Here is a 22,249-nt window from a genome sequence, read left to right as displayed (position 1 = left end):
GGACAGTGGCACGAAAAGCTTGCTCTATCGAAACATTAGTAGGGTAAAGGAAAACCCATATACAGTATGTCAACAGTGAAGAGTGAAGCCAGGAAAGAGTTGATCCTCTGAGGGAAACATGGGGGTAATCCAAGCAATGTGGACAAAGTTTTCAATTAACATCTCTACCTGTTTTCGCCAAAGAGAAGGACATGGATGATCATGAGTTCAGGGAGATTTACAGGGATAATCAGAAGTAAGTCAATAGAGGGTACAGAAGCAATTTATCAAGAAGGTCCCTGGACTGGAGAGCTTTAAACACAGGGAGAGATTGGACAGGCAAGGCTTGTTTACCCTCAAACGAAGGACATTGTGCGATGAACAAATGGAGGTTTATAAGAGACATGCATAGGGTAGATAATTAGAATCTATTTCCCATAGAAGTAATATAAAAAAACATGAGGCCATAAGTTTTAGATGTCATTGTCAAGTTTTAAAGGGATTTGAGGGACACACAAAGTACTGGAGAAAATGCTGAAATGTTGGCTGTACATAGATGTTGCCTAGCCTGCTGAGTTCCTCCAGCATTTTGTGTGTTTGCTTAGATTTCCAGCATCTGCAGATTTTCTCTTGTTTGGGATTTGAGGGAAATGCTTTTCGCACAGAGAGTAGGTTACTTCTGGAATTTGTTGTGTCGGAAGGTGGTGGAAGTTGGTACAATCACTACTGGAAATGGAGAGGAGGTTTGATCCAAACACAGAGCAGTGGAAACAATTTAGTGGCAAGTGATAACCTTAATAATAAACTGCAAAATAATAAGCCATGAGGGGCCACAAAACAAGAGAGAACCGATTCTTAACACGACAAGGCAACAAGGTAATTGAAGGCTAGGAGCAACTGATTGAAGCTGGCTGGTTCATATGAGTAATGTCATAAGCCCTGTGGGCTCTGGGCCAAGTTGTGAACCTGCTGTTCATTGCTCCTGGGTTGAGTCAGTGCCAGCCACCGCCATGACAGAGAAAACCTGCTGTTCCTCCACACCTGGGTCCAGTCCTCCGAGAGTGCACCATGATAGAATGACTGCACTCACTATGGACCCAGCGGAGATTCTGAGTGCCCTGAGTCTATGCCCTGAGTGCATATTCCCAGCCTGTTCAGTCCATGCTCAAGATTTTTTCTAAGATTCTCTGGGTCATCAAGGTTTGAAAGATCTTCCAAATTATGCTTTATTTCCAGATTTCATTCTGTACTCCTAGCTTTCATGCTACACTCCTGGATTCAATAACAGATCTGTTCTATATTTTCCAGCCCTAGCCTGAGAGCCTTTGGAGGCCTGACAGGACCCTTTTCCCACCCCCCAGGGCAAACAGGATGGCAATGAATCCAAGATGAAAATGGATCTCTCCTCTGGGCCATACCCTTCCCAGTCAACCAGGTACTGCACACTTTGGTCACAGTGACATGAATCCATCAACCGGCGATGCGAAAGTCTCTAGATGGTTGCTATGCACGAATGCTCCAGGTGGCTCTTGATGTGAGTTGGCAACAGCACATGACGAACGTTGAACTCTGTAACAAACTACTGATGCTCTCCACTAAAATTGAGGCGAGAAGACTGCAACTAGCGGGGTACTGACTATGCCACCCCGAGCTATCTGTCAGCCTAGTCATCATATGGGAGCCCAACAACGGGAGGATGAACCCTGGGCACCCTCCCAACACTATGGTCAACACGCAGCTAATATAGATGAACTGAACACACTGATGAGGGAGAGGGAGAAGTGGAGAGTCTGTCATCGTGCCTAACGCCGGCCCCCTAAGTCTGAGTTGACGTAGTAGCCTGAGAGCAATCAGGTGTTTTTCAACCTGCCTCAGGGGCTCCAGATCTGTTCTGGATTTTCCAGCCTTGCCCTGAGAGCATCAAGTCTGCCTTGTGTTTTTCAGACCTGTGGCCTCTGCAGCTTGTCATGGAGCATTGAGCATCTAGGGTTTTTTAGCACCTGTATTTATTAATGTATATTAAATTATGAGATCATAAAAAGGCAATGTAACTTCATTGGACATGTGATTAGGAAAGAGGAGTTAGAATGCACGGTAATTATGGGAAAGATTGAAGGGAAGAAAGCAAGAGGAAGGCAAAGACAAATGATGATGGAGACAGCAGCCAGAGAACTGGAAATGAATACCAATGAATTGATCCACTTGACCCGAAACAGGAGTGTGTGGGCCATGGCAGTCAAAGCTCAAACTCAAACTGGGCACGGCACCTGCTGATGATGATGATGATGATGATTTATTAATCATTATCTTAACTAGAATTATTAAGCCCTTGTGCTTTCAGTTTAAACTTGTCAAGTTAATGGTGGCATGCTTGTGTTCCTCTCAATGAATGATTATTTAATGAGGACTTTCATTTAGTGCCTTAGTGGAGTCATTATTTTGGGGAGGATAAATGATCTCATGGTGTTACTCAGTCAATCCTCCGAGGCTTTTGGTGTTCCTTTGTCTAACCTCTTGCTTCCATCTCTTCATGGGGACTCTGCCATTCCTCTGCCTCTGGGTTGGGTTGTGAGCCTGTCACTCACAGCTCCTGGGTTACGTCAATGCCAGTGACCCCCGTGAAAGAGAAAGTTTGCTGTTCCTCCGCACTTGAGTCCAGTCCTCTGAGTGCATGCCATGACAAGTAAATAAGGGCTGTGGATGAGCTATGAGTTTAAATAGGCTGCAGGTGATGAGTTGGAAGTGAGTGGCAGGTGATTCCTGTTAGTTGGATGGAGACTGCGAGATGCCTGCCTTTGGAGGCCAGTCAGGACGCTCCCCCACCCCCCGGGGCAAACTGGATAGCAATGAATCCAAGATGAAAATGGATCTCTCCTCTGGGCCGTACCCTTCCCAGTCAACCAGGTACTGTACACTTCGGTCACAGTGACACGAATCCATCAACTGGCGAACTGTGTATACTGGACTACCTTCCACCATCCTAAGTTCCAAACATGGAGGCTCAGGTGGATTGAGTGGCAACCGGACAACCAAATGAGGCAGGACAAGTGGTAGGCAAGTGTGACCTTGAGGGACAGTGGCAGCTGAAGATGATAAGAGACTGAATTTATGCAATGGGTAATCATGAATGGACCAACGAACTGGGGCGAGAGCTTGTGGGAGTCAAAGTGCAGGGGGAGGTCTCGGGTGGACAGCGAGACACGGTCCCCAGGCCAGAGAGGTCTGGCTGGGCACCCTGGTGCTTGGGCTGGTGGCAGTAGTCTTGGTTGGCAGCTAGGATGGCCTTCTGTACCCTTTTCTAAGCAGTCCAGCATTGGAAAACCAGGGCCTGGCAGATGGGACTTCAACTGTTGTTCCTCTGCATGGCTACCAACTGCGGTTGGTAGCCATGAAGCACTTCAAAGGGTGACATACCAGTGGCAGAGGAGGTGTGTAGATTGTGGAGCCGTTCAGACCAGAGGAGATTCTGTTCTCATGTGGAAGGGTTAGGGGCTGCAAAGCATTGCAAAATCTTCTCCACTTGCTGATTGGCTCTCTCTGACTGTCCATTGGTCTGCGAATGATAGCCAGCAGACTAACTCACTTAGGTGCAGAGGAAGGACATTAAAGCTCATCAGAAGTTGGAGAAGAATTGTGGTTCCCAGTCTGACTGAGGGAAGCCCTGGAGGTGAACTACATATTGGAGAACCAGGTCTAGCATTTCAGTGGCTGACAGAAGTTTGGGGAGGGCAATGAAGTGAGCCACGTTGGCGAACATGTCTACAACTGTCTGGATCTCTGTGGCCCCATTGGGAGGTGGCAAACCAGAGGGCCACTAGTTGGAGGAATTGGACTGGGCACGTTAAGGGAAGGCAGTGATGTACTGACCTACATCTGTGATCATGGTGGGCTCTCTGAACCAGCATCACAGAAAATCCAGAATGCATCAGGCATCTGGATGGCCAGAGCGGAGTGAGAAGTGGGCCAAGTGGAATGCCTCAGGGTACACTGCCACTGGCATGTTATATGGTTGTCTGGGGTGCTGGCCGTAGCAAGCTTGTACTGTAGGGCCTGGCGGATCTGGTTCTCAACATCCCAGCCAATTGGGACAATGATCTGGGAGGATGGAATGATAGACTGAGGGTTGAACTGTTATGACCAGGAGTCTACTTTAGTGTTCTTGGAGATGGGTCAGTAGGCAGTGGTGAAGTTGAATTGGTCAAAGAAGGGGGCCCAGTGAACCTGACGTTGGTTGAGTTAGTGGGTTTGTTGAATGGATATGAGGTTCTGGTGGTCAGTCCAGAGCCAGAAGGGCTTGGTGTTTCCCATCAGTCAATGTCTCCATTCCTCCAAGGCCCATTTGCTGGTGAGTATCTCCTTCTATCTCACTCCATAATGGCACTATGTAGAGTTTATCGAGAGAGAAGGTGGTACAATGGCGTGTCTTCCTGTCCACTCCTCTCTGGGAGGGGACGGCCCATGTCAGATATATCCATCTCTACCACAAAAGGTACAGAGGGGTTTGGACGGTGGAAAATGGGAGCAGTAGTGATGTATTGCTTGAGCTCCTCGAAAAAATGCTCCACAGCAGCAGACCCGCTTATCTGTGAGGCTGGTGGTTTGGTGAGCAAGGTGAAAGGAGTTGTGATTTGGATACTGTATAGACTGGATTTAGAGAAGCTGTGAGCATGACTTCACACTGCTCATTGTTACACAGTGCTTGGAGCGGGAATAGATCAGGCTACTGCCTCATAAGTTAGGCCACATGGTTTTCATTCACCCTCTCCCTTAACAGAAAACATACAAATAGTACCCCAGCTGGCATACATATCAATTTTATGTACTTTATTTTTATTATTACTTTTATTTATTTCTTCTCCACCCAAGCTGGCAAAACCCGAGGTAGAGGCATAGTATTATTATTATTGCTGTTGTTCTTATTATGCTATGTTTTCTTCACAGGTAGTCCCTTAGGATCAAGAGTTACTTGCTTCTACTTCTGTGAGTTCTGAGCAGGGGATTGAAGCTGAGCTGCACCATGAGAATGTTAGTAAGTAGCTTGTACACTCTATTAGTGCTCCTGCTGTATTAGAGGGATTGTAACCTACTGCTGGTATAAAATGAGGATATTGAGCATGAGCTATTATTATTTGGTATACTTATGGCAGAATTGATAAAATTGTTCAACCGACAACACTTCATAGTTTCAATTGTGTTTGTTTGGTAGATGCTGTCAATGCGATAATTTGAAGAAGATTGAGACAGTCAACACTGACGCTCTTTTACGTTAGTGTGGTTTGAAGAGGCATTATCACTGCCACCATCATAAAACACAGACAATGAAAACTGATACCCTCCAATAACTATCATTTATTTAAAAAATCATGGTGCATTAAAATTTGCCAAACTCAGTCAAAAACACCTCAGAGTATAAATACAGATGCAACATGAGTCATCTTCCAGAAGCACATTCTCTATAGAAAAACAACCTTGACTTCCTTCCACCACTACAACCATTTGAGTACATTATCAGTGTATTTCCAGCAATACTCAAAGGAAATTATGGTAGAGGATTAATTGCATAAATTTAATTTAAGTTTGGGGACTTTTATTCTCTTCTACTTCAATTAATGCATGCCATTAGAAAATTAAAGGATATACTTAATCCTTGTTAGCCAACCATTAACAATCCATGTACCACTAAGATGAAATGCTGGGTTTAAGATGTGCATGCATTTTCAATGGAAATGCACCGAAGTACATGTTGGTAAAAGAACATCACAGAAGCCAGTAACGTTTTAACAACACACAGTTTACAGCTCTGGCTGGTGCCTGTACTGCCGTATTTAATCTCTACTCCTGTGCAATATCTTGAATCACAATGATCATATTATAAAATGGAACGAATGCCTTCCTAGCAAATCACTTTAAAGGGATGAAGTGCAACTGAATGTAGAATCATAGAGGCATAGAATTGCATGGCACAGAAATAGTTTCTTCAGCCTACCATGTCCTTTCTGAACTTTATTCTCATCTGCATGAATCCCATTTGTGTGGATCAGAACTGTGTCCTTTGCCTTGCCTATTTAAGTGTCTGTCTAAACATCAGGAACATCACGGTTGTTTCTGTATTCCACCATCTCAACTGGCAAGGTATTCCCGTCGGACTGAAAGAGTTACCCCTCAGATCCCCTTTAAAATTCTTTCTTTTCACCTTCAACTTGTATTTTATGTTTTTATATACTTGCCCAGGGTCTAAATACACCGCAGGATTCATCTTATGATAATTGACTGATTCTTTTAAATCCAGGGTTAAAGAAATTGACTTGGTGAATGAACAAAGGGGGCACTGGGCTATGTAGTAGAGAAATACTGAGGGGGGAGGAGAAGATGGCGACACGACGCAGCGCGTGCGGCCACTCTGAATTGATATCGTATTTGTGAACTAGGATGCCGTGCACAATCCCGATTTGATGGAGGCATCTGGAGAAACTTCTGAAATGCCTGCTTCGCTGCCGCTGCTACTGTGCGATCAAGAATCTCTGGAGGGGAAGGCCCCAAAACCTCGGCTTTGGCTATTGCCTGTTGCCGGGGTTGGGGTCAAAGCGTTTGGCAGAGATGGTGCTCGATGCTCGCTGTCGGAGGGCTGGTCGGAGGCTCGAAGTTTTCAGATGGACTCAGAGTCGGACTGTGGTCAAAGTGCTTCCAGGATGTTGCATCGGCAAGTTTGCGGCGCTGGAAGCTTCCTTCAACCGTCTGCGTGAGATGGTTGGACTTTCGAGAGACTTGGGTCTTTTTACCATGCCCATGGTCAGTTCTTCTATCAAATTATGATATTGCTTGCACTGTTGTAACTATATATTATAATTATGTGGTTTTTGTCAGTTTTTTTAGTCTTGGTTTGTCTTGTGTTTCTGTGATATCATTCTGGAGGAACAAACTGTATCATTCCTTAATGCATGCATTACTAAATGACAATAAAAGAGGACTGTGTGTCCTCATAATCTAATCTAATCTAAATGGAAGGAGGAGACTCCCAGCAGGCCATTTCCATCTGAGGGAAATAATCCTCTATTTCATCTTCAGGAAAAGGCCATTGGATAAAACATCGTTGCCTCGCTGCATAGGTTAAGAATGAAATCTTCCAAAAGCAACAATAGCTGCAACCGTAAAGCAGATTAGACTTACTAGTGGCCATGTTTGTGACTGCAGTACTGTAATTTTATAAAGTTTAAGGCATAGAAGGAGGTCATTCATTCCACGTTAGCTGCCAGCAGAGCAATTCTATCAGTCCATGTCCCCGTCCTTATTTCCAGTAACTTTCTCTCACATGTCCATCAACTCCCAACACTGAAGGGTAATTTACAGGAGCCAATTCAGTTTGGAGGGAACAAGAGCATTAAGCAGAAACCCACACTGTCACCAGGAGAATGTGCAAACTCCACAAAGACAGCAGATGAATTCTGGATTAAACTTGACTCATGGGAGATGAGAGGCAAAAGCACTAACTGCTGTAGCGTAGTGGCAGCCTTTCCAGGCTGCTGGAGATATATGGTACTTCTTGCCTTGACCTACAGTGGTGTATCAAAGATTGGTTAACAGGAGACAAGACATAATCTGCCACTTCTTTGCACACAGTTTCAATCCAGAACTCAGAAGTGCTGAGGTAAGAATGAGCTATATTCTTATTGAATTGAAGGGGAGGGATAAGGCATTGAATAACCTCTGCCTGCTTTTATTTTTCTTGCTTTCTTTCCTGCTCACAGTGAGCACCTTCAATAAAGGGCTTGCTGCATCAAGGGTCATCACAGTTCACACTTGAACAGTTCTCATACAACACTTACTCTGCAAGATGGCTCCAGAGGAGCAGGATCAAGACCTGTGGTTGTGTGCTACGTGCTGCACTACCTGGACATCATAAATAAACAGGACATTCATTTTCCCTGTAAATGAATAATGTATCTTCCTCTTTCTCACAAATTAAAAATAGAAAACACTTGAAAATATATATTTCAATCTCATTTTATGAAGAGATTTCATACATTATGCAAATCTTGAAATCACAGAAGCAGTTTCTGTGACAGAGGAAAGAATGATGCCAGCCATCAGGCAATGCAACAATGCACTAATGTAGGCACAAGAGCTGTGAAAATATTGAAGAGGATGAGCTTTGGGTCCATGTCAAGCTATTGGATTTGTCCATGGTACTTAACAAAGTGCACACTCTTTCTGGCATACTCCCTTGTCCACTCATCCTTCCCTACTCCTCACATTATTCCCTGAAAGCAGGACAAGTGTTAGACCTGCCCGTACACCTCCTCTGCTACCACCATTCAGGGCCCCAAACAATCCTCTTAGGTGAAGTGACATTGTCTCTAGGGGTTAACTACTGTGCCCAGTGCGGCCTCCTCTATATCGGTGAGACGCGGCAGAGAATGGGGAGACTGCTTTGTCGCAAACCTTTGCTCTTTCTGCTGCCAAAAGGCAGAATCTCCCAGTGGCTATCCATTTCAATTCAACATCCCTTGCCCATTTAGACAAGTCCATCCATGGTCTCCTCTACTGCCATAATGAGGCCAAACTCAGTTCGGAGGAGCAACACCTCATATTTCACGCGTAGCTTCTAACATGATGGCATGAATATTGATTTCTTTAACTTCTGATAATTTCTCCACCTGCTTCCTTCACTCTTTTTCCATCCCCCATTTGGTTACCCTCTCACCCCCTTCTCTTCTCCTCACCTGCTAATCATCTCCCTCTGGTTCCCCTCCTCCTTCCCTTTCTTTCATGGTCCACTGTTCTCTCTTGTTAGGTTCCTTCTTCTTCAGCTCTTTACCTCTTCCACTTATCACCTCCCAGCTTCTTACTACATCCCTGCCCCCTCACACCCACCTTTCTCCTCACATGGTCTCACCTGGTTATCACCTGCCATCTTGCATTCCTATCCTTCTCTACACCATCTTATCTTGTATTCTGCTCCCTTACTTTCCAATCCTGATGAAGGATTTTGGCTCCAAACGTCGTCTCCTTATTCCCCTCCATAGATGCTGCCTGACATGCTAGGTGTCTTTCTCTTTCAGGTGGGCTTTCCTAATCACTAATTACTAGCTTGCAAACAGCTAACAGCCAATAGCTTGTGCTTTGAAGCACCTACTTTTGCAATGTGTTCACGTGATGAAGCTGTTATGGTTGAATGAGTTGCTAATAAGTGGAACCTATAAGCTGTGTGTAGCCAGCTAGCAACAATGCTGGTGAATCTAATGAACTGAAGTTTGAAGCTCTGACTATTGTCTAGTTGAAAAGATCGATGGAGTACTTAGGCTATACCACACATACTGTAGATTTACCTTAGTAGTCTATTAAGACCATTAAACTTCCTGAATGGCACTGATATTTTTGGGGCTGCATCCAAAAATGAAGTGAAATTTCTGAAGTCATCTACTTTGGTAGATGATTTCACGATGGAAAGGTAGGGAATTATAAATGGTGAGGGGCTAAACAGTGTTCCTGCTCAACAGAACCTAGGTGTCCTTTTTTAAATGTCCTACTGCCAGTGAATACAGAACTGCAGAAAACACTTACATTTCTCCACTCCTGGCTTCAGCAGTCACCTCCAGCCATGTGTTCTTGGCACCAGCTGCAGTTTTCTTCCTCCTGGCAGAGGGAATTTTTGCAGATTAGATTTATTTATCACATGTACATGAAAACATACTGTACAGTGAATAGTGTTGTTGGTGTCAACAACCAACACAGTTAGAAGATGTTCTCAGGGCCACCCGCCAATATCACCATGCTTCCAGTGTCAACATAGCATGCCCACAACTTACTAACACGAACCCGTATGTCTTTGGAATGTGGGAGGAAACTGGAGCACCTGGAGGAAACCCAATGGAATCGGGAGGAGTACACACGAATTCTTTACAGACAGTGGCAGGAACTAAACCCCGATCGCACAGCTGGCACAGTACAGCATGATTCACATTCTAATGATTCCCAGCAGATCTACACCATCCAATTCCCAGAATATCAGTATTCCCCTTGAGACTCAGATTTGAATTACAGCCACAGGTTACAACAGGTAAATTTAATGTCAGAGAAATATGTACAATATACAGTGACATGCAAAAGTTTGGGTATTCCTGGTCAAAATTTCTGTTACTCTGTATAGCCAAGCGAGTAAAATATGATCTGATTTCCAAAAGGCATAAAGTTAAAGATGACACATTTCTTTAATATTTTAAGCAAGATTACTTTTTTATTTCCATCTTTTACAGTTTCAAAATAACAAAAAAAGGAAAAAGGCCCGAAACAAAAGTTTAGGCACCCTGCATGGCCAGTACTTAGTAACATCCACTTTGGCAAATATCACAGCTTGTAAACTATGAAAAACCTGTAAAAAGTCAGGTGGAAGAAGGCAGCATACATGAGGCTTAGGAAGCAAGGATCAGATGGGTCTATTGAGGAATATAGGGTAGCAAGAAAGGAGCTTAAGAAAGGGTTGAGAAGAGCAAGAAGGGGGCATGAGAAGGCCTTGGCGAGTAGGGTAAAGGAAAACTCCAAGGCATTCTTCAATTATGTGAAGAACAAAAAGATAACAGGAGTGAAGATAGGACTGATTAGAGATAAAGGTGGGAAGATGTGCCTGGAGGCTGTGGAAGTGAGCAAGGTCCTCAATGAATACTTCTCTTCAGTATTCACCAATGAGAGGGGACTTGATGACGGTGAGGACAATATGAGTGAGGTTGATGTTCTGGAGCATGTTGATATTAAGGGAGAGGAGGTGTTGGAGTTATTAAAATACATTAGGATGGATAAGTCCCCGGGGCCTGACGGAATATTCCCCAGGCTGCTCCACGAGGTGAGGGAAGAGATTGCTGAGCCTCAGGCGAGGATCTTCATGTCCTTGTTGTGTACGAGAATGGTACTGGAGGATTGGAGGGAGGAGAATGTTGCCCCCTTGTTCAAAAACGGTAGTAGGGATAGTCTGGGTAATTATAGACCAGTGAGCCTTATGTCTGTGGTGGGAAACTGTTGGAAAAGATTCTTAGAGATGGGCATTTAGAGAAACATGGTCTGATCAGGAACAGTCAGCATGGCTTTGTGAAGGACAGATTGTGTCTAACAAGCCTGATAGTATTCTTTGAGATGGTGACCAGGCATATAGATGAGGGTAGTGTAGTGGATGTGAGATATAGATTTTAGTAAGGCATTTGACAAGGTTCCACACGGTAGGCTTATTCAGAAAGTCAGAAGGCATGGGATCTAAGGAGGTTTGGCTAGGTCAATTCAGAATTGGTTTGCCTGCAGAAGACAGAGGGTCGACTCGAGGGAATACATTCGGATTGGAGGGTTGTGACTAGTGTTGTCCCACAAGGATCAGTTCGGGGACCTCTACTTTTCGTGATTTTTATTAATGTCCTGGACGTGGAGGTAGAAGGATGGGTGGGCAAGTTTGCAGATGACACAAAGATTGATGGTGTTGTAGATAGTGTAGAGGATTGTCAAAGATTGCAGAGAGACATTGATAGGTTGCAGAAGTGGGCTGAGAAATGGCAGATGGAGTTCAACCCAGAGAAGTGTGAGGTGGTACACTTTGGAAGGACAAACTCCAAGGCAGAGTACAAAAGTAAATGGCAGGATACTTGGTAGTGTGGAGGAGCAGAGGGATCTGGGGGTGCATGTCCACAGATCCTTGAAAGTTGCCTCACAGGTAGATAGGGTAGTTAAGAAAGCTTATGGTTTGTTAGCTTTCATAAGTTGAGGGATAGAGTTTAAGTGTCGCGAGGTAATGATGCAGCTCTATAAAACTCTGGTTAGGCCACACTTGGAGTACTGTGTCCAGTTCTGGTCCCCTCATTATAGGAAGGATGTGGAAGCATTGGGAAGGGTACAGGGGAGATTTACCAGGATGGTGCCTGGTTTAGAGAGTATACATTATGATCAGAGATTAAGGAAGCTAGGGCTTTACTCTTTGGAGAGAAGGAGGATGAGAGGAGACATGATAGAGGTATGCAAGATAGTAAGAGGAATAGAATAGAGTGGATATGAAGCGCTTCTTTCCCAGGGCACCACTGCTCAATATAAGAGGACATGGCTTTAAGGTAAGGGGTGGGAAGTTCAAGGGGGATATTAGAGGAAGGATTTTTACTCAGAGAGTGGTTGGTGCGTGGAATGCACTTCCTGAGTCAGTGGTGGAGGCAGATACACTAGTGAAATTTAAGCGACTACTAGACAGGTATATGGAGGAATTTAAGGTGGGGGACTATATGGGAGGCAGAGTTTAAGAGTCGGCACAACAATATGGGCTGAAGGGCCTGTACTGTGCTGTGCTATTCTATGTTCTATGTTCTAAATGCTTTCTGTAGCCAGTTAAGAGTCTTTCAATTCTTGTTTGAGGGATTTTCACCCATTCTTTCTTGCAAAAGCCTTCTAGTTCTGTGAGATTCTTGGGCCGTCTTGCATGCACTGCTCTTGTGAGGCCTATCCACAGATTTCTGATGATGTTTAGGTCCGGGGTTTGTGAGGGCCATAGCAAAACCTTCAGCTTGCACCTGTTGTGGTAGTCCATTGTGGATTTTGAGATGTGTTTAGGATCATTATCCTGTTGTAGAAGCCATTCTCTTTTCATCTTCAGCTTTTATACAGACGGTGTGATGTTTACTTCCAGAATTTGCTGGTATGTAATTGAATTCATTCTTCTCTCTACCAGTGAAATGTTCCCCATGCCACTGGCTGCAACACAAGCCCAAAGCATGATCGATCCACCCTCATGCTTAACAGTTGGAATGGTGGTCTTTTCATGAAATTCAGCCCCCTTTTTTCTCCAAACATAGGCTCATTGAGGCCAAGAATTTCTATTTTAACTTCGTCAGTTCACAGGACTTGTTTCCAAAATGCATTCGGCTTGTTTAGATATTCCTTTGCAAGCTTCTGACACTGAAACTTGTGGTGAGGATGCAGGAAAGGTTTTCTTCTGATGACTCTTCCATGAAGATCATATTTGTGCAGGTGTCACTGCACAGTAGAACAGTGCACCACCACTCCAGAGTCTGCTAAATCTTCCTGAAGGTCTTTTGCAGTCAAATGGGGCTTTTGATTTGCCTTTCTAGCAACTCTACGAGCAGTTCTCTCGGAAAGTTTCCTTGGTCTTCCAGACCTCAACTTGACCTCCACCATTTCTGTTAACTGCTATTTCTTAATTACATTACAAACTGAGGAAACGGCTACCTGAAAACACTTTGCTATCTTATAGCCTTTTCCTGCTTTGTGGGCATCATTTATTTTAATTTTTTAGAGTGCTAGGCAGCTGCTTAGAGGAGCCCATGGCTGCTGATTGTTGGGACAAGGTTTGGGGAGTCAGGGTATTTATAAAGCTTTGAAATTTGCATCACCTGGCCTTTCCTAACGATGACTGTGAACAAGCCATAGCCCTAACAAGCTAATTAAGGTCTGAAACCTTGGTAAAAGTTATCTGAGAGCTCAAAGCTCTTAGGGTGCCCAAACTTTTGCATGGTGCTCTTTTCCTTTTTTCTCACTCTAAAATTGTACAAGACAAAAATAATACACTAATCTTGCTTAAAATGTTGAAAAAAATGCTTCATCTTTAACTTTATGACTTTTGGAGATCAGTTCATCTTCTACTCACTTATTTATTCACAGTAACAGAAATTTTGACCGGGGTGCCCAAACTTTTGCATGCCACTGTACATCCTGAAAGTCTTTTTCTTTGTAAGCATCCACAAAAACAGAGGGGTACCCCTAAGAATGAATGACAGCTAAACGTTAGAAGCCCAAAGCGCCTCCCCAGCTCCCCATTCCCACGCACAAGCAGCAGCAAGGCAACGACTACCCACCTACCCACCCCCCCACCAGCAAAAGACCATCAGTGCCCTGCACTGAGCGCTCAAGCATGCAGCAAGGCATCAATAAAGATACAGACTTGCAGTACCCCAAAGATTACTCATTTACCCAGTAATTTTACATACCACAGGCTTTCTCTCTCTCCTTAATAAGGGGAAAAAAGAGGTGTTGCTGTTTCACAGTGAGAGGGGAGACAAAATAAATAACTCGCTGATTTATAATGTTAGAAGTCTTTTGTGTCACTTTTTCCGAGCTCTGTGCCCAGAGAGTCGGCCCCAGAAAAGCACCGCTCTTCGGAGACACAACCCATGGCAGCTCCCAGTGTTCCGTGGGGCACCGGCCTAGAATCAGCACATCTCCAGAGCCACACAAATCTGGACCCCTGTAGGTGCACTAGTCTTCCAGGCCACATCCTTGGGATATCAAAAAGCGGCTGTCGTGAGGCCCTGAGAGTGGATCCCGCAAAGAACCAAAATCAGAGTGTAACTCTAGCGCAGAGTCTTCAAATGAAAAGGGAAAAAAAGAGATATCAAAGATAGAAATAGAGCTGTTTCTGAAGATGCAAGCAAAGGAGTCGCCGCTTAGCACCATCTCGACTTCACTCTGCCCCTCCGAGTCATGATCCATGGACAAAATATCCGAGTCTCTTCCTCTTCATCCCTTCACAATGAGGGTAGCATTTCATCCATTCTAGTTCTGTGGTGCTGAGGTGTCTATGCCACTATTCTGACATTCTTAATAAGCTTTATTTAAGCTATGGAATGGTGAGGGAGGCACAAGAGGCGTCATGGTTGATGAGGCCAAAATGGGAAGCATCACCTCTGCCGCAGTGATATAGGAGGTGCTAACAGAATAGGCAGATAAGCTTGTGAGGTGTACACCTCCACCGCCAAGTATATTGGGCTCCAGTGTGCTCCTGACCCACGAGCTTGAAATTCACAGTACCATTCCAAAGCATCTTTCTCATTTATAATTGGTCATAGGCCAAGGATTCCCATGAATCAGTGGGAGGGTTTGAGAAAATTCTTGAATCATTTCCTGTACCACCAGCTAATTTCTTGTCATGACAGTGGTTAGAGAGGCTTCTGTATTGTGACTCCCTTGCTGGTATATGAATAATATGATCTGTAATCCAGGTGAGAGTATCTGTGACCTCAGTGATGGATGATGGTTAGGGAGAAGACACTGATGTTGGTTTAGTGGATTTGGAGGAATTTTTGAGCTATCTCTCCATGCATCAATCATGAAGATTATTACCTAGGCTGTCTGGTTTGAATTTCAGTTTTGAAGGGAGAGAATAGTTATTTTGATTTTTAAAAAAAATATCTGGAATCAGATATTAACTGAACAGAGCAGCAAAAATAGGACATACAGTATTCAGGCAGCAAGGGTTTGGGGCAAAGGTGGAACAGAAGAAGTAGGGGTCAGTTTATTAGCTCTATATTAAGCAGGACTGCTACTGAAGAATTCTCAAAATCTGTGCCTCACTTCCAAGACCGGCATTTATTGCCCATCCCTAATTACCCTTGCTAGGCCTTTCAGAGTAAGAGTCTCCCACCTTGATAAGTCTGGAGTCACAAATAGGCCAGATCAGGCATGGATGACAGATATCTTTCAGTGGGTGTGTGTAGGCTTTAGTAGGCTTGTAATCATCATTACTCATGAGTATTAATTTTATTGTGGATTATTAAGCAAACAAATTGCATAGCAGCCATGGTCATCTGCAAATCTTTGAATTGTCACTGTAGGTCTCAGGATGCAAGTTCAGTAATGTAACTACTCCACTGACACCTAAAACCATTAAATGCATCTACTTGGGGCTATGGTAGCTAGCTGTCACTGGTCAAGGAACCTAGATACATGGTATTTAGGTGTGAGAACAAATGTCACTGCAGAAGATGATGATTTAAAATCATTTAAATAGATCTGGAATTAAAAGATTTGAATTAGTAATCTCGATGATGTAATTGCATTTGTGTCACAAAAAGCAATCTAGTTTTCTATTGTTCTTTAGGGAGGTAATCTGCATTCCTCATCCAGTCTGACCTTTACATAAATCCAGCTGCATAGTAATGTAATTGACATTGCTCAGTTCAATAACATTATTAATGAAAGCAAATGAGAGGGCCTGGCAATGGTCTGCATGGAATATCCTCCAGAAGGTGGTTAATCCATCAGCTGGTTCCCAGAGCAGATGTCAAAGTCATGATATCTCAATACCAGAATTTCCAAGCAAGCACCAAGGCATTTTGTGTCTGATGATGAGAAGGACCCGTCCTATAAATTCAATCGTTCACAGCTAGACTTGTGCTCTCTTCTAGATGGCTGCAGTCAGGGTGAGTCCCTCGTCCATGTTCATGCTGGAATATAGATTTGCAAACAAAGGTCTGGAAAGCCATACAACGGCCTTTGTTGAGTGTCATGCCACATAGTTTTGTATAACTCCATATTCCACAGAAGCATGCTGAGATAAATATCAAGAGCTCTTAAAAGATCATTGACTTGGTGAAAGGTTCAACTTGATTGCCCAAAACCCATGGGTCTCGATGTGACTGAATGTTGAAGACATTCAAGACCACATGCCAAGGGCCACCATGATGACCTTAAGGGGAAGTGTCACAGTTTAAGTCCTTCAGCCATTGAACAGTGGGAGCTGGAACATAAGTATAGATATACTGCTGTAATATTGGTATCGTAAATGAATATAGTAATCAGTCCTGTACTTTCATTGGTAGATATGTGGTATGTTTTATATTTGCAAGTGTTATGAATAATGCATATTTCTGAAGGGAAAAAAATAAAAACTGAACCTACTTGGGAATTTGAAAAACATTAACATAATACATTTAGAATTTTTACATTGGATTTAAATTTCAATTTTGTACAACAGAGCACTGATGAAACAGTTTCAAACACATATTATGTGCATTCTGAATTTATCTTGCACTGATTTCCTTAGAAATGCAAATTAGATCAAGATAGAGAGAGCATTTGATCCATAACCCTCAGCTTTCTGCACACAACCCAAATGAAAACCTGTATTGATTGCAGTCAAAATATCATTCTGTACATTATCCTGAATGTCTAATGAGGCGTCTCAGCAATCTGGAAGCTTAACAAACACTCAGTCTCCTTTTGGAAATGATTAAAGAAATACTTGAGTCAGGCTGAATGCTTGGTTTAGACCATAAAATAATGCCACTGTTGTGGAAGTTATGCCAGTGCAAAAAGCAGTTTCAGAGCAATCTAAATCTCTAAGTTGACTATAATAAGAGAAATTTCCTCAGACATAGGTAGGAATGATTGTAACTTTACACCATTGATATATTGGCAGCAATTAAATTTGAGAGTTGTTTCTGACAGTTGTTGTTACTTCCAGATGGAATTTTTAATGTGCTTTTTGGACAAGATTTCAGTTGCAATCTCTTTTTACTAACGGAATTTCTTTCTGCTTGTCATTCCAAAATATTCAAAGTTCAATAGAAAAACAAAAAAAATTTCAGGATAAATATTGAACACGTTAGAGAAAAATACTTGGCTCTTTGAGAAGGAGAAGAAGTATTCATGTGCCCTTCACTTGGATTAAAACCTTAAACCAGAGTTTTAATCTGAATGTTGATAGGCAGGTTTCATGAATTTCAAATTTTACACAATAAAAACCTAATGATTCATTCAGCAAATGTGAACTAAACGTTAACTGTAATAAGGATACATGTAGCGGAGTTACTTCATTAATAATGACTATGTAATGTGATATATAAAAGACATTGATCTTTTATGAATAAAACATTGAATGTTTATTACAGGCATAACTCAATCAAAAGAAAAATAATAAGGAAATTTGTCCTTCAAATAGTTAAATCATAAATTTCAGTTTAAACTCTCTGCAGCAGTAGTTGACATGACACTCTATTGTGTGTTTAACCTGGTTTCTCAAAGGTGAGATTTCAGAATTCTTACACTCTGTGTTTATGTCTATAGAGGATTACACTGAAAATAGTAACTCAATTTATAAGACCTTTACCAATCACAAGGTGAATTTGTCGTTTCTCTAAGAAAAAAAAGCTGCGGCCTTAACCTTTGGTGGCAATGAATTTCAAACATTGCACATCACATCATTAACAGGAAAGGCGGAGGTGGAGGATAGTGAGGAAAAACATGCTGAACATAACAGCTTCCAGAATTTTCTTTTCACCTTTTTCCCAAACTACACGACTTCTCAAATTTCTCAGCTATCTATCTACAATGTACACGTTATATTGCCATTCATCTCCGTATTGATTTTATTTTGAAAGCTAGGACAATCCGAGATCAGCAGTTGGTGCTGCGTGCAAATGTGCCAGGTTATGGGTTCACTGTATTGATTCGTCATTCATTGAATTTGCAATCTCATACATGTTATCAGTATGCAATGTTGAGTGAGGCAAGGAGATTATCCACAGAAAGAGTGATAATCAGCAGGAAGTCCGTTGGAGATGCATACCCACACATCATCATGGATGGTTGCTATGGTTTTATCAGGTTACTCTACAGAGCTATAAAAAATTAATACAACATAGATGCAAAACAAAAACTTAAAAAATAGCATTGTTGCCTCTTATTTAGAAGGAAATGCTCATGATATACTACATATATTGTTTTAAGACATAAATGGGTCATTTAAAATCCAGTGCTGCACATGTACACCCTACAGTTTCACAGCATGACATTCTGGTCCAACATTTATCCACATTAACGATTTCTGTGAAATAATTATTTCAAAATGTTGTTGCTTTTTACACATGGATCATACATACTGTATATTAATTCCTCTCAATGGGTGTACTTTCTCATCCGTATTTATTGACAAGCTATTTGAAATTGAACCCATACTAGTCAAAAATCTTATATCTTTACAATGTGACTTGAAACCACTTTCTATAGTATGAAAGTAGCTTTATCCTTAAAAGTAATTGGTGTATGTTAAAATATTTTGGAATATGACAACATACTACACTATTGTGTGAATCAAAGTAGAAAGAAAACTGGAGCGAATAGACATAAAGGGCACTTAGTCCCAAACTGAGGAATCGGTAATAAATTATAGGTAAAACCGAAGAAATAAAGCTGCCCCTGAATTGTTTGCTTATAAAGCTGTAGACTATGTGGGATGCAAACTTAAGGCACATTTGTGAAGCTTGCTCATGTCACAACTGATTCAAACATGGTCTTCCTGCAAACGTCCATTTACAGCATACTCACTGTCCCTCCGTAGCACTTCAAAATGATAGCTTGTGACCCCCTCAACTGTGTATTGTGGATATGTTGTTTTAACACAGAACTTACCAGAAAACCTGTCTTTCTCTCTGAGAAGTATAAGCTAGACAATGCAAGTATATTTATAAATACCCAGTCTTTCTTTTTTAGTTTAAATTACCAGCTATCCTTCATTACCCTTGTAAGTGTGTGAGAGAACATACTGAGGCATCATTAACTTGTTGCCCTATGAAGTTTCAAGTAAGATATTAATAGGAAATCTTACTGTAGCAAGCTCAAGAAAGAAAATGGATGTTGGAGAATATACTGAACACAGTATTAATTAGTTCATAGGGCAAGAAAACGTGAAATGAAAGGGGTCTGTACATTAAAATCCATTATCCAAATCAGAGCTCAGAGCTGAAAATCACATATTTTATTTTGTCACAAATGTAGGTTAACAAAGTACCGTGATATGGGTGTTAAAATTGCCTGAAATTAGGTGAGGGTGTCTAATGCAGGGTGAATCAGAATTAGATTTATTATCATTGACATACTCTGTATGATGTGAGATTTGATATTTTATGCAGTGGTACAGTGCAATGGTATGCTGCAGAAATCTGTAAATCACATAAATAAATAAGTATTGTAAAGGAATAATGAAGTTGTATTCATAGATCATTCAGAAATCTGATGGTGGAGGGGAAGAAGTTGTTCCTAAATTATTGACCATGGATCTTTAGGGTCCTGTACCTCCTCCTCGATGGTAGTAATGAGAAGAACGCATATCTCAGGTGATGAGAATCCTGAAATGATGGATGTCACCTTCTAGAAAAGAATGCATATCCCAGGTGATAAGGATGCTTAACGATGGATACCATCTTCTTGAGGTACTGCCTCTTGAAAATGTCCTTGATAGCAAGGAGGGTTGTGTCTGTGATGGAGCTGGCAGAGTCTATAAACCTTTGCAACCTCTTGCAATCGTATGCCCCTGGACCCTCCATACCAGGCTATAATGCAATTGGTCAGAATGCTCTCTGCTGTACATCTATAGAAATTTGCAAGAGTCTTTGCTGAAATCTCCTCAAATTCCTAACAAAGTAGAGACACTGGCATGCCTTCTTCGTGATTACATCAATGTGTTGGGCCCAGGATAGATCCTTCAAGATATTGACACCCAGGAACTTTAAGCTGCTGACCTTTTCCACCACTGACCCCATAATGAGGACTGGTATGTGTTCTCCCAAATGAGGTTCACAATTAATTCCTTGGTCATCTGAGATACTCCCAACAGCAATAGTGCCATTGGTGAATTTTTAGTTAAGTGTAGAGAGAATAGAGCAGTGAGCTAAGCGAGCATCTTTGAGGTGCACCTACATTGGTTGTCAGTGAAGAGTTGATGTTATTACCAATTCACACTGACTGTGGCCTCCCAGTAAGGAATTCAAGGATTCATTTGCAGAGGAAGGCACAGAGGCTCAGGTTTTGAAGCATAGTTATTAGTAGTGAGAGAATGATGGTTTGGAACACCAAGCTGTAATCAATAAACAATAGTCTGATGTATGTTTTGGGTGGCGGGGTGGAGATACGTCTCCACCAATGGAGGTGTAAGGTGCTTCTTCCCTCCGCTGACGTGCAGGTCACCCTTGGGCAAGGTGTAGCAGCTGCTTTTCCCCCCGATCAGGGTCACATGAAGCCATGGGGGCAGGTGGTGGATGGTCGTATGAGCAGCTGGTCTATATAACAAGTCCTGGTCATGTGACCACTGATGCCAGGCAGACAATCTCTGAAGAGTATTGGTCATGGCTGGGGTCACTCCTCTCATAAAGAAGGCAAGAGGACAATGTCCAGAAGGCAATGGCAAATCATTTCTGTAGAAAAAAATTGACAAGAATATTTATGATCATGGATAGGCCGCAATCATCATCGTCATACTGCACCGCACATAATGATGATGATAATGTAGGTTTACTGTTTTCTAGGTGCTCCAAAGTAGAATGGAGAGCCAATGAGATTGCATCTGCTGTGAACCTGTTGTGGTGGTAAATGAATTGCGGTGGGCCCAGATCCTTGCTCAGGCAAGAGTTAATTCTAGCCATAACCTTAGTTGATCATAATGATGCAGACAAAAATGCACACTGCCTGCAGTTTGAAATTATTGTGATTTGCAGACAACACTACCTCCATTTTCCTTGGCTGACACATCAACAGGAGGCTGTTTACCACGGATGGGAGGTTGAACTTAAGTGTAACCTGCTGCTTTTAAAGGGAAGTTGTGTGATAGCTAGAAAAAGCAGGACACTTCTTTTGAAAAATGATTTTGTATTCCGGTGCTTTGATGAAAAAGTGGAAGAGAATGCCTCAGATGTCAAAATACTGGAAATCTTCATGGCATGTATACAGATAAGGAGGTATATCCAGTATCAGCAGGAGACAGGAAACCCTCCACTCCCATCTGTAGGACGAAGTAATGGTGGAGATCAATGAATATTAAAAACAGATGCCATTCAACCACACGGGCCTGCCCTGCCATTCGAAAGCAATACAAACAAATACTGGAGGAACCTAGCCAGTTAGGCAATATCAATGAAGCGATATACAGTTGACATTTCAGGTCCAGATCCTTTATAAGGGCAGTAAAGAAAGACAAGAGATAGCCAGTATAAAAGGGTAGGGGAGGGTGTGGAGCAAGAGCTGGCAGGTGAGACAGGGGCTCCCCTCTTTCTTTGCAGCCCTAGTGAAGTGTTTCTATCCAAAATGTTGACTGTCTATTTCCCTCTATAGATGCTGCCTGACCCAATGAATTCCTCTAGAATTTTGTGTATTGCTCTGGATTTACAGTGTCCACAGTCTTACTTGTGGTTTAGGGCTTCCTTTCTACACCAACTCTATATTTACTGAATTTCTTCTTAGCTAAATTTCAGTTAATCTCTTTTTAATATATTCAGTTACAAAGCTTCCACAGCTTTCTTGGATTTAGAATTTGAAAGATTCACCACAAATTGGGTAATGTTATCTCAATTGCTTGTCCCTTCCTTTGAGTAACAGGCTATTCAGATAGTTTGTACTTCTAGCTCTTTGTATCTCAGCAAGTCTAAAACTTATAAATGATCCACATATCAAATAACATAAAATGCTGCATATTTTAATGAGACCTCTCATTCTCCCAAATTCAAGAGATCTGCCCCAGTTTGCT

The sequence above is a fragment of the Mobula birostris genome, chromosome 7 (genome assembly GCF_030028105.1).
Source record: "Mobula birostris isolate sMobBir1 chromosome 7, sMobBir1.hap1, whole genome shotgun sequence".
NCBI lineage: Eukaryota > Metazoa > Chordata > Chondrichthyes > Myliobatiformes > Myliobatidae > Mobula > Mobula birostris.
This window is presented reverse-complemented; position numbering follows the sequence as displayed.